This window comes from Idiotropiscis lumnitzeri, unplaced genomic scaffold (genome assembly GCF_059441095.1).
Source record: "Idiotropiscis lumnitzeri isolate Australia: NSW breed Sydney's pygmy pipehorse unplaced genomic scaffold, RoL_Ilum_1.0 HiC_scaffold_238, whole genome shotgun sequence".
In the NCBI taxonomy this organism is placed as follows: Eukaryota; Metazoa; Chordata; class Actinopteri; order Syngnathiformes; family Syngnathidae; genus Idiotropiscis; species Idiotropiscis lumnitzeri.
Window position 1 is genome coordinate 1,398 of NW_028283776.1, and position 11,526 is coordinate 12,923.

Sequence of the window (11,526 nt, forward strand, 5' to 3'; positions counted from 1 at the left end):
ACATCGCCAGTTCAATGGGATTTTGGTTAAGTCCGCAAATAATTGTGGACAATATACTTTGGCTGCGCGCTCGAATAATTTTACTCGTATATAATTCAATGAGGGTGTAGTGTGGGTATCGGGATCTTTAACACGCCCTAACACGAAGCTGACTCTCCAACCGCCACAGCCTTTTAATGACGAAATTATAAAATAAACAAAAACACTGTTCAACAACATAAAATAAAATAAAAAATCACATCATACTTACATTTATAAACTTTAATCCTCAAGAACATTATTCTCAGGTTGACCGAAAGACGAGGACACGGGAGCGCCTCGGGCATGTTCTTCTTCCTTGTGTAGGCGAATGACGTTTTAAGGTGCTTGTCCGCCACCTGCTGTGCTGAACTATGTATTAAATAAGAAAAGCAAATTGTTGAATGTTTTTTCCCCAATGAAGACTGAATTGTAAAATACCCGGAAATGGCTTTTCTGTTTTATTGTGCATTTAAAAAAAATTCAGATTGTCCTTTTTTGGTGAGATAATTGTTGAATATTGAAATTGCACATGTAACTGGTAATTTAGTTTTAGATATTATTTGAACCAGTGGAGGGCCATGCATTTCACACCTGGGCCTTCAATGAAGTCCTACTTAGTCCTACTTGAATAAATCCCCCTCATAATACCATAATTTATGACACCACGGGTGGACAAACAATATACAGAAAAGCACTTAGACAGCACTGACCGAGTGTTGGACGATATAGCTTCTCTTGAAAGGTCCGTGTTGAAAATGGCCTCGCAAGTGAATCTTCAATTTCTAAAGATAAAGATGTCTTTTAATTGTCCAATAACGGGGACATTTGCAGTGTTACAGCAGCAAAGATATACATCACACAGTGGCACCGACGTAATGTAGCCGTTAATGTATAACATTGGCAGCAGGCATTCATAAAAAGCATGCAAATATACACAGTATATACGTATATACACAGATCCCCATGTATATACACACTTACAGCCCACAACATATACAAGTGTAAGGAAACACTCCTAATGCCTGTCTATGGTTCAGAGGGGAAATAAATAAAAATGCTGCAATGATAAAAAAAAATACTGAATGATTGAAAATACTGCAATGATAAAAATACTGCAAGAATAAAAGTACTGTACCCAGCCAACATGTCCAACTGGGCCCCAAATGGGGTAAATGCGGGATTCCTGGGTACCAAGTGGGAATGGGCTAGAAGTGGGCAATGGTACAGGGTTCCATGTGGGCGCCATCTGGGATTGGTGGGCATGGGCTTAAACTGGGCAAATGTTGTGGGTGCAATACGGGTTGTGTATGGGCTAAGTGGGCATGGGTTAGAACTGGTAAAGATAAAGATAAAGATGTCCTTTATTAGTCCCACAATGGGGAAATTTGAGGTGTTACAGCAGCAAAGATATAGCTCACACAGAGTCGGCGGCGTAATGTAGCCGTTAATGTATAACATTAGCAGCAGACATTCATAAAAAGCATGCAAATATACACAGTATAAACGTATCTAAGTGTAAGGAAACACTCCTAATGTCTGTCCATTATACAGAGGGGAAAATGCTGTAATGATAAAAACTACTGAATCTACTACTGAAACCATTTATAGGTCCTATTTGGGTTATGTGTGGGCTAAGTGGGCATGGGTTAGAACTGGTCAACCATGTGAGGGTCTCATATGGGCTGTATATGGGCCAAGTGGGCATGGGTTAGAGCTGGTCAACCATGTCTGGGTCCTATTTGGGTTATGTGTGGGCTAAGTGGGCATGGGTTAGAAGTGGTCACCATTTATCGGTCCTGTTTGGGTTATGTGTGGGATAAGTGGGCATAGGTTAGAGCTGGTCAACCATGTCTGGGTCCTGTATGGGTTATAGATGAGCTAAGCGGGCATGGGTTTGAAAATTTGTTCTGGAGCCTTTTTGATATTTAATGCATGCTATGCTAATAGTAACCACCCTGAAGACTATTCTCAGTAGAACTATTCAATGGATGCCAAAACGATAGAGACATGGCCATGGAGCCTATGCTGCGAGATTGTGAAAGGACTAAAATAAGTGTAGGATTTTTGAGGACCAGAAGTCAGCTTTTATTAGGTTTGACATTGATTTAACTTATGGAACAATGCAAATTATGGTCGGGTTGTTGTTGGACTTTTTCCGCTTTTGACTAAGGGACGGGTGTTTTTATTTTCTGGGACTCTTTAGAACAAGCGGCACGGTGGCGGACTGGTTAGCAAGTCCGCATCACAGTACAGAAGTGCAAGGTTCTCCCTGTGCCTGCTAGGGTTTTCGCCGGTTTCCTCCCACTTTCCAAAAACATCCATGATAGGTTGATTGGTCACTGGTCCAAGGTCTGAGTGTGAGAGCGGATGGTTGCTTGTCTCTGTGTGCCCTGCGATTGACTGGCAACCAGTTCAGGGTGTACCCTGTCGACTGCCCGAAGACAGCTGGGATAGGCTCCAGCACTCCCGGGGACCCTTGTGAGGACAAGAAGCAGTACAGAGGATTGATTGATTTATTAAAATTAAAATTAAATTCATGTATTTATCTATGCTAAATTTAACAAGGCTGGACGTTATATTTTGTGAATTTACATGTACCCCCAACTGTGACTTAATAACCCTTAAGGGACAAGATAACATTTTATAATATACCAGACAGCTAAGATTGTCATCTATGAACTATTTGACAAGGCAGGTCCAGCATTGTCAGCCACATCCAACAGTCAACACAGTTACTTTTTTTTAAATAAACAAAATCAACATTATTAATTAATGTTATTTTATTAATTCTGTATGCTGTGAAAGATCTTTATTCAAAGTATATTTGAAGTTATTTCTACCTTATTGCTTGATTTTTGTAGATTCAAGTTGGAGTTGTCAAAATTACAGATTCTTTTGAAGGCAGCATATTCAAACTGTGAGAAAAGGAGCGAATGCAAGCTACGCGGTCTTTGAGGTGCGGCAGAAGAGCTGAAAGCACGGTGAGTCCCGAACGATAATTGAATTAATTAATTAATCTTGGGTAAATGTCTGGCTCTCATTTTTTAGACTTACTTTACAATGTGTTTTGTAATTTTTCAAGGTTGCCTGTGTTGGAAAACTGCTTGGTGCGTTAGCTAAAACACAGTATGCTAAAATGATAAGTGACGAGAACACAGAGGGTATATCAACAACGTACGTACTCGAATTATTTTGGGGAAAACTTAAGTACATTATAATCACCCTTTTAATAATACTGATAAGCGTTGTGTGTTTTATTTATTTTTATGAGGACCTTTACAACGAGCTACATATTGTTAGCATTGGGCCTACGACGCTAAACACAGTGTCCCTCGATCTCTCTCCAAAATTCTCCAAAAGACTTAAGCTTTCACTCAAATTAATACAATCTACTCCACTAGCTCATTTAAGGCTTTTTTGTGATGTGTTTGATTTGGGTAAGTAAAGCAAAACATATTAACTGTTGAATGTTGCCTGTTATTTAAATAATAGAAATTCAAGATGAAAGTTGAACAGATATTGAAATGCTAGATTGGCTCATTCAGAATCATGCCACAATGTGCTTTGTATGTTTTGTGTGTGGGTTTATCAAGCTCTAATTCAATGCAGTGTCCAAAACGAGCGCGCATAATTGTTGGATGAATGTTGGTTAATAGAGTCAGATAATAGTTAAAATTCCAACAGTTGAACAGATGTTGAAATGCTAGATTGGCTCATTCAGAATCATGCCACAATGTGCTTTGTATGTTTTGTGTGTAGGCTTATCAAGCTCTAATTCAATGCAGTGTTGAGCTGCATTTGAGAGGAACTACGTAAGTAACTAATGTGGAAAAATTGTGACTTCTTTGTGTACTTTTATTTTGAATATTCAAATTTTGTGGGTAAAGGTTAGAGAAAATAAGTTAAAAATGAGAGCTGTACAGGTATTTAAGTTTTTGGTTTGTAAAATACCCGAATGTGGGTTTCAGCAGGTGAGGCAATGATTGGACAGAGCAAAAGCTATGCTCCAAAATAGAAGTGATTACACCTTCACTAGACTAACCTGCAGCTAATTACATAATTATAAAATTAACACTTTAACCTGGCTTCCCCATCACAGATGTATTCTTTTAAATGCAAAGCTCTTTGTTCTAGCTTTTGTTGTTAAATGACATTCATGCCCAAGTGTCTATGCATCCATTGCAGGGATGTTTTCTCAAGTGACGAGTCTGAAGCCTGTGATGACGAAGTACCATCTACACCTCCCCATGGATTGTCACAGAGAAAAAGCTTCCTAACCAAGAGAGGCGCTGCAGAAGGTCCTTGAGTACGTCCAACATGTTGAGTCTGTGAGTCTACTGCAGGATCTAATGCAGGTATGAAAATGATGAAATTTTAATGTATTATCTTCAAAATTATAAATAATTATTTAATTTCTTGAAATATAAAATTAGGTACCCTAAACCCAAGTAGGAACCCCAGTCCCAGTACATTCCTGATTCTGGAGCTACAGAGATCAAACCATCCTACTGTATCACTAAATAGCCCCACCTCTAAAACCCTGATTCGGAAGGCCGAGTTGAAAGACTTCAGAGTTCAAGATGGTCAACTGCAACTATGATAAGCCGAATGTGTTCACCCCAAGTCGGAAACTGAGAAAAAGACTCAATTTTCACATGATTTCAGTCCCTTCTATATTTAAAAGAATGTATTGGGGCTCTAAAAATGTGAAATATTTTTACAAGTATTTCTTTTACTACTCATAGGCAGTTTCATAATAATAGTACAATTTGGCATCGTGTATTGTTTTTTGGTTCCATTCAAAATGCACAAGACGTATAGACATATTTTGTTTGTGGATCGCTGCAGCATCACACGAGCGCACAGAGACAAACGTGGCAGCAACTTAAAACAATTAAAATATCGAATCGAAATCGGGAACTGAAAATCAAAAATCGAATCGGGGCTTGAGTGAATCGTTACCTCCCTAATCATAATCATTTTGGTAGAATGTTGGGCTCTTGCCCTTTGAGTGTATATGGCGTTACCGAAGCTGTTCACTTAATCGACAATTCCTTTCCTGTGACGTTTATCATAACCAGTTTAACTGCCAAAATATTTTTAAGTGTGTGATGATTATCTGGATCGAGTGACACCCATGTTATAATGGTTGCAGGTATTGGTGGATTGGACGATAGTGTCAGAACAATGATGGCGTTCATCATGACAAATCCTCTGTCTCTGAAGTACAATCTCTTTGGACATCGTAGCAAGAACAAGCGCCGAGACCTGCCTTTTTCTGATGTTCTATACGGTAATATATTTTTTTTTTAAGGGATTGTGGTGTGAAGACATTTCAGCATGTCCCATAAGGTTTCACAATCATTAAATAGCTTTACTAAGTTGGCTTCTTGTCTTTTTTGTTTTAGGAGCACTGAAAAGGAATGGAGCCACAAAGGACATCAACGAGAAGGACACAGGCAACCCTGTCCAAGTGGTTCATGGGAGCTTGTGATCAAGGTGGGAATAGGGCAGTTCGAGCTCGGAGATCTCAAGGCAACTGTCAGGTTTAAAACGTCCTGACGCCATTTTTAGACTGAAGGTGGCATAAATCCAGACCAAACCAGTTAGAGTTTTGTTTTTGACCATTCGCGAATGGGAGAGGAAGTCAGGAGGTGAAGCAGGCGTCTTGCCAGTTCAATCTCGCGCACTCTCTCTCACTCTCTACCACCCGTTCGGTCTTTTATCAGCAACCTAAGCAGACAATGGAGGTCTGTCTGAAATTCTAGCAGGCAGGCAGGAAGCAATCAACCACAGTAGTCAGTCAGGAATTCGAAACTAAAGTGTGTGCGTGTGTTCCAGTTGTGCGCGTGTGTGCTAAAGCAATAATGTGAGTGTCTGTGTGTGTGCGCAATTATAACTGATACAAATAGTGTATAAAAACATGATTAGAAATACACAAACTATTTACATATCCTCATCCCATCTCACATTCACCCGTTTGTGGGTTTAAATCATGTCCTTACGGCTTTAAGACAGATCATCATAATGAAATCATACAACAGTGTGGTCATCCGTGGAGGGGCGAAAACCCTCAGTAGGGACAAAATTCCCCTCCTCCCTTCCGGCGTGGAACGAGATTCTCATGGTATGTTGGTCACTTGGGAATAAAACATAAAAAAACTTCAATATACCTAGTGAAAAATAACAAAACTGTCTCCACGCAGAGTTTGTCTCCACGCAGAGCTTGTCTCTGCGGCGACTTGATGGAGGCCCTTGCCTCGTTGTAGGAGGGGACAGCCGTCTTTACCTCCCGGATCTTCGTGTGTGGTGTATGTGTGTGCATGTGTGGGGGCAGGGGCAAAAGGGTCCATGTGTTATTTAGGTTTCAGTGTCCAGTTCGAGTTTGTCATTGTCCAGTTCGAATTCGTCATTCTCAACATCAATCAGGTTGTAATGGTACATTTGGGCAACAAACATGCAGTTAATAATCATCTTTGTCATAAGAATAATGCAACATGAACAGACTACACATAACAAAAATGAAAACCATAATTATCCCGATATATTGTCTTTCAAATTCTTCGTAGTGGTCATAACATCAATAATTGTTTCATTTTATTAAAAATGTAAATGCAGTAATGTTCTCCAATCAAGGCTAAAATTCTTTATGTACGTCATTAATTTCCAAACAATATCTAATCTTTTTGTTCTGTGGCTTCAACATTCGTATCTGTGGCTGGTTGTGCGGTTCCGATGTGCGTGTGGTCCGATATTGTGACTCAGGTGGGCTCCTGTTCGAGGGATTCGCGTTGCTCGGCCTTTAGCTGGAAACCGGAGAAGCTTGTACTGCAACTGGTGGATCCAGCTGCCACGCCCCGCGACCTTTGCTGCCGTCGGGGTCACTGCAATCATCTGGCGAGGGCCATCTCAGCATTCACTTGTCCCAACGAAGTCGTTTCAGCACCTTGAAGAAGAGTTGGTCTCCCACACGGACGTGATTTCTCTGTGGATCAGAACACACTGACCAGTAATTGCGTCTTTTTTTTTTTTTTCTTTTTGGTCAAAACATGTTTCCCATGTGGACTGGGACTGATGTGCCAGTCGCTGGTGGTTCTGATGAACCTGAGAGTCGATAGGGGATAGTGTCCTAACTTCGGCTGGCACTATCCTCATTGTTGTGATTGAAACACAGTCTGGTCATTGTCTCCTTTTTTTCCCTCATTGTCTTGATAAGTCTGCCCTTAACAGTCCCATTAGTGCGTTCCACAAGTCCTGCAGACTGTATGCACAATGACGCTTTGAGTCAATTTTGCAACAACTGTCCCACTTGTTACAACATCATTCACAAAATGCATAATTTTCACTTCAAATCACTTCTTGAAATTCCAAATGTCAGGATAATTTGTGTTAGGTTGAAGATGTATTTTATCCCATATTTTACTCTATTAGTATTGCAAAAGAATTGTTCCACAGCGTGACCCATGTTTGACCATATGGATGAGAAGACTTCACAGAGAAGCGGATGCCTGAAGACTGGATCAACGTCTGCAACATCAAAGGAGGTGTGCTGAGACACACCTCTGAAACAAAAGGACTGAGACTTTAGTACCAGAGCACTAAAAGGGCATATCTGCCTTTTCAATCAGTGGATGACTGCCATTGATGTCTGTCTTTCCTCTTGTGTCTGAGATGTTTACATGTTCCTGCTGGTGCTCCCCCCTTCATCCCTTAGTGCAAATACATTGTATTGTTAGGGACTTCCCTAATAAAATAGAGGGCTCGGCGGAGTGTGCTCCAGAACGAATTTGGAGATGTAACTGAGCACACCTCCGTTCGTTCTCCTCGCGAGTAAAAGATCAACTCTTGTCTTCCTTCCATTCATTTAGCCTATGTTCAGTGAATGCTTAGGTGATTGAACCTGACAATTTGATTACACAACACTTTTTCCAACTGTTTTAGCATCAACATATGTTGTCGGAAACAACTTAATCCATTTTGAAAACATATGAATTACAACCAAACAATATTGCATCTCAAACAAATAACACTGTCTAAAAAAAAGTTTTTTGTTGAAAAGTCTGTATGTGGGAACAATTTCATATCATACTACCCCTCTCTTGACACATAGTTATGCTCTTGTGTCACTCTTATTACTTTTCCAATCAATGAATTAGGCAGCCAGGATTTGCCATCTGCCAATTTGCTGATCCTGTCCTCAGCAATGTTTGCACCTTTGTTCTCCCAATGTGTGCGTTCAATTACTGGTACCTTTTTCCCTGGCGTGGGATCAAATTGTCAAGTTGATTTTCTGCGTGTGTGTGCGTGTGGGGGTGTGTTCATTTTCCCTTTTAGCTGCGCTGTGTCGATATAAAGGCGAGGCAGTTTCCAATTGTAATTGTGTCATTTTCTGTTAAGTGAATTTTGCGTTCACAAATAACTATTTTAGACGTGCTTTATGCACAACTTTTCTTTTCCTGTTGTGGTTTTTAAAGCCCAATGTCGACAGAACGCATGAACATTTATCTTGACTGTCAGTCCACATTGTAACCATACAACTCATACAAGATGGGAAACCCCAAATTTTAATTAGCTCACACCCGCCTACGCTCTTCCTGCTTATCCTAACAATCTCTTATCCGTTGGTATCACAATGTTAGTACTCCCATCGCATAAAAGTCAGTTTGATTTCAGGCTGCGACCTTGGTTCTCAAACACTTTTACTTCTTATCAGTCTGGAATGCGCACCTGGTCTGTGTTACAAGTCTGAGTTCCTCCAGTCGGGAGGAAGGTCAAGTCGCGGTTTGGTGATAATTTGGACGGCTCCACAGTCGTGTGGCGCCTCCTAGATGATGCGGGGAAAAAATGACGCTGGGCTGAAATGCACCGCAACTTATCAGTATAATGTGTCCCTGTGACAATTAGGCCGGCGTGCAATGTGAATGTGGTGGGAAAAGAATGTAATTTTTTGATTCCTTAAAGCAGCAGTGAAAGCTCTTAATCACACTCTAAGTGGTTCTCTGCCACGAAATCCAAATTGTTGTGACTAAATATGCAAATGAATTCATTTTGCCCTGGTTCCTGCAGTAACCCAGGCTAATGAAGTCATTTTTTGCAGTCACTGTTTTGCTCAAATGGCTTATAATAATTTGGTAGTGCGTTAAGATGCTTTGTCGATACAATCTTGTAGTGTATCTTCACAAGTTCCAACATACACAACCCATTCCATGGCCATGACGATACTGTTTTAAAGATTACCAAGGCTTGTTGGACCTTTCTCTGCCACATAAATTACAGCCCTGAGAGGCACTGGGCCTCAACTTTATCTATGAAGGGTCAGGGATTTAATGGGGGTCACCGAGGCGTCCCAAGGAAAGTTTTTACAGAAAAGTGGTCTGGCAATATCTTTTCTCTTTCTTATCACTGACAATGCGCCCCTTTAAAGTTTTGACGTTTGTTTGAATTCGCCCGTGCTTATTAATTCTATTGAAGTCCAATTTTGCCAGTGTATCACGGCCTAATGAGTAAAACGCATGTTGATGTAGAACTCCTTCTACACACACTTTTATGTTTGACTTTTTACGTCACGTGATCCTCCATTGCTACCACATCTCGTCCTGAAAAGTTAATGTTTTGTAACAAGACTTACTGCTTCCTCCTTTCTTTCTTTTCTTTTTCCTTCCTTCTGCCCAACACGTTCATGCTTTCTGTGCATAATTTAGAATTTTCTTTTCCATTTTACAAGTTGGCCAATTTAAATTAGGTTGTTTTATTTGAAAAGCCTGTAATTCTCTTTTTTTTCCCCTTTTCACCTAATCACAAATTTCTTATCACAAAAATGAACATGTTAATTCTATTTTATTTCCTATTTTTCCAATCTTGTGACTCATTTCACTTCAACCAGTTCTACCTTAAAGTGGACAAGTACACATCAATGTTTTTTGTAGTTTCTATTTTCTTCTCTGCTTTAATGAAAATTATAGCCCTTCTAGCCAAATTTTTCCTGTGTCATTTCTATCTCTGCATTTCATTCCATTTCTGGCCTACCTTAATACTAAAACAAAAATGCTCTTTCAAAAATTAAAACTATCTAAAACTAGTGATGGCAAAATGAAGCCCCATAAAGCAGCCAAGCCCTGCAGGGAAATACTTCACACACGAATGGGCTTCGAGATGCTTCATTTTTCTTGACTACGCCATCCCATGGACAGAAAAATGTATAACATGCTTGGTGCATGCAATAAAATGGTGAGCTGTAAATCATGCTCTGCCCACCAAACAATATGTATTTGAAGAGTGATTTTAATTGTTCTGTTTTACTTTGTCTTCTAACTTCTCCAATATTCAGACAGCTCCGCCGAGACCAACGTTTCACCCCCACACTGATATAAAATGGACCCAACCGTTTGGGTCTCTTTCCAAATTTGGTACCAAAGCCTCCCCCACAGTGCGGCAGCTATCTTGAATTGGCCCGTTCCCAGAAAGTTTTACTTCATTCAGTGTCATTCAGTATTATTCAAAATCTTTCAGTGTCATTCCAAATCATTCAATGTCATTCACAATCTTTCCACATCCTTCCACCTTCCATCGTTCAGTGTCATTCCACATTCTCTTTCATATATAACATAACATAACAATAACATAATCCTGGGTCAGCAGACACCTAATTAATGTGTTAATACATGATACATTTTTCTATAAGCAACCCTTATGATTGTAACGTATTTTTAATTCTTTCTAGGCGGGAACTGTCCGAACAAAAAATTCATGCAATTTGTAATTAGACACTTTGTCATACAAAAAGTCACTCAGGGCAAGAGAAAAAAAATTGTCACTTGCCCAAGTTGGGCAAGTAATTTGGCCACTCGGGCAAGGCAAATTTTAGTGGCACTTGCCCTATGGGCAAGCAGTTTTTAAAGTTAACTTCGAACCCTGTGATGGTGTCTTGTGACCTGTCTTTATCAGCTGATGTTCCATGAAGGCGTGCCTTACCTGTCACAAGAATGAAGGCAAGTCACGCCCCCCGCTGTCCATTCACTCCGCCAAGACGCTGCTCCAGGTGGTAGAGAGGATGAAGGCTCCCTTGTCTCTGTTCATGGTTTTTATGCCTCGCTTGCAGATCTCAATGGCCTCTCTGATCCAGCGCTGTAGTTTGTTCTCTTCTGTGCGGATGACCCTGCCCTTCTCCCGGTCCATGATGTGGTTTTCCCTTTTGCAGTGGTCAGTGATTGCTGATTTGTAATGTTCATGTTGTGCTTGTTCTTTTACTGCTCTGATTTTTTAATTTTTTTGACAGGTAAGTCACACCCTCATGGAACATCAGCTGATAAAGACTGGTCTCAAGACACCATCATGCGACACTCTGAAGAAGGCGAAAGACTCGCTGAAACATGTCAGGTAAAAAATTAACCTAAAACATAAATGTCTGCTTTTAATGAATCAGTCAAATATCAATAATAAGAAGACAAAATGAACCTAATACAAATAAATGAATGCTTAATAACTCCCCTGCACATGCTCCTAAAA

The 11,526-nt window shown here is 40.2% G+C and overlaps 1 long non-coding RNA gene across 1 annotated transcript; it reads left to right on the forward strand.

The window, feature by feature from the left end:
- The first annotated feature begins 3,809 nt into the window (after positions 1 to 3,809).
- LOC148314762 (uncharacterized) lies at positions 3,810 to 5,268 on the forward strand. The gene is made up of 3 exons (XR_015841533.1): positions 3,810 to 3,833; positions 4,207 to 4,376; positions 5,177 to 5,268. It is a non-coding gene; the product is annotated as an uncharacterized LOC148314762 (long non-coding RNA).
- Positions 5,269 to 11,526: the final 6,258 nt, after the last annotated feature.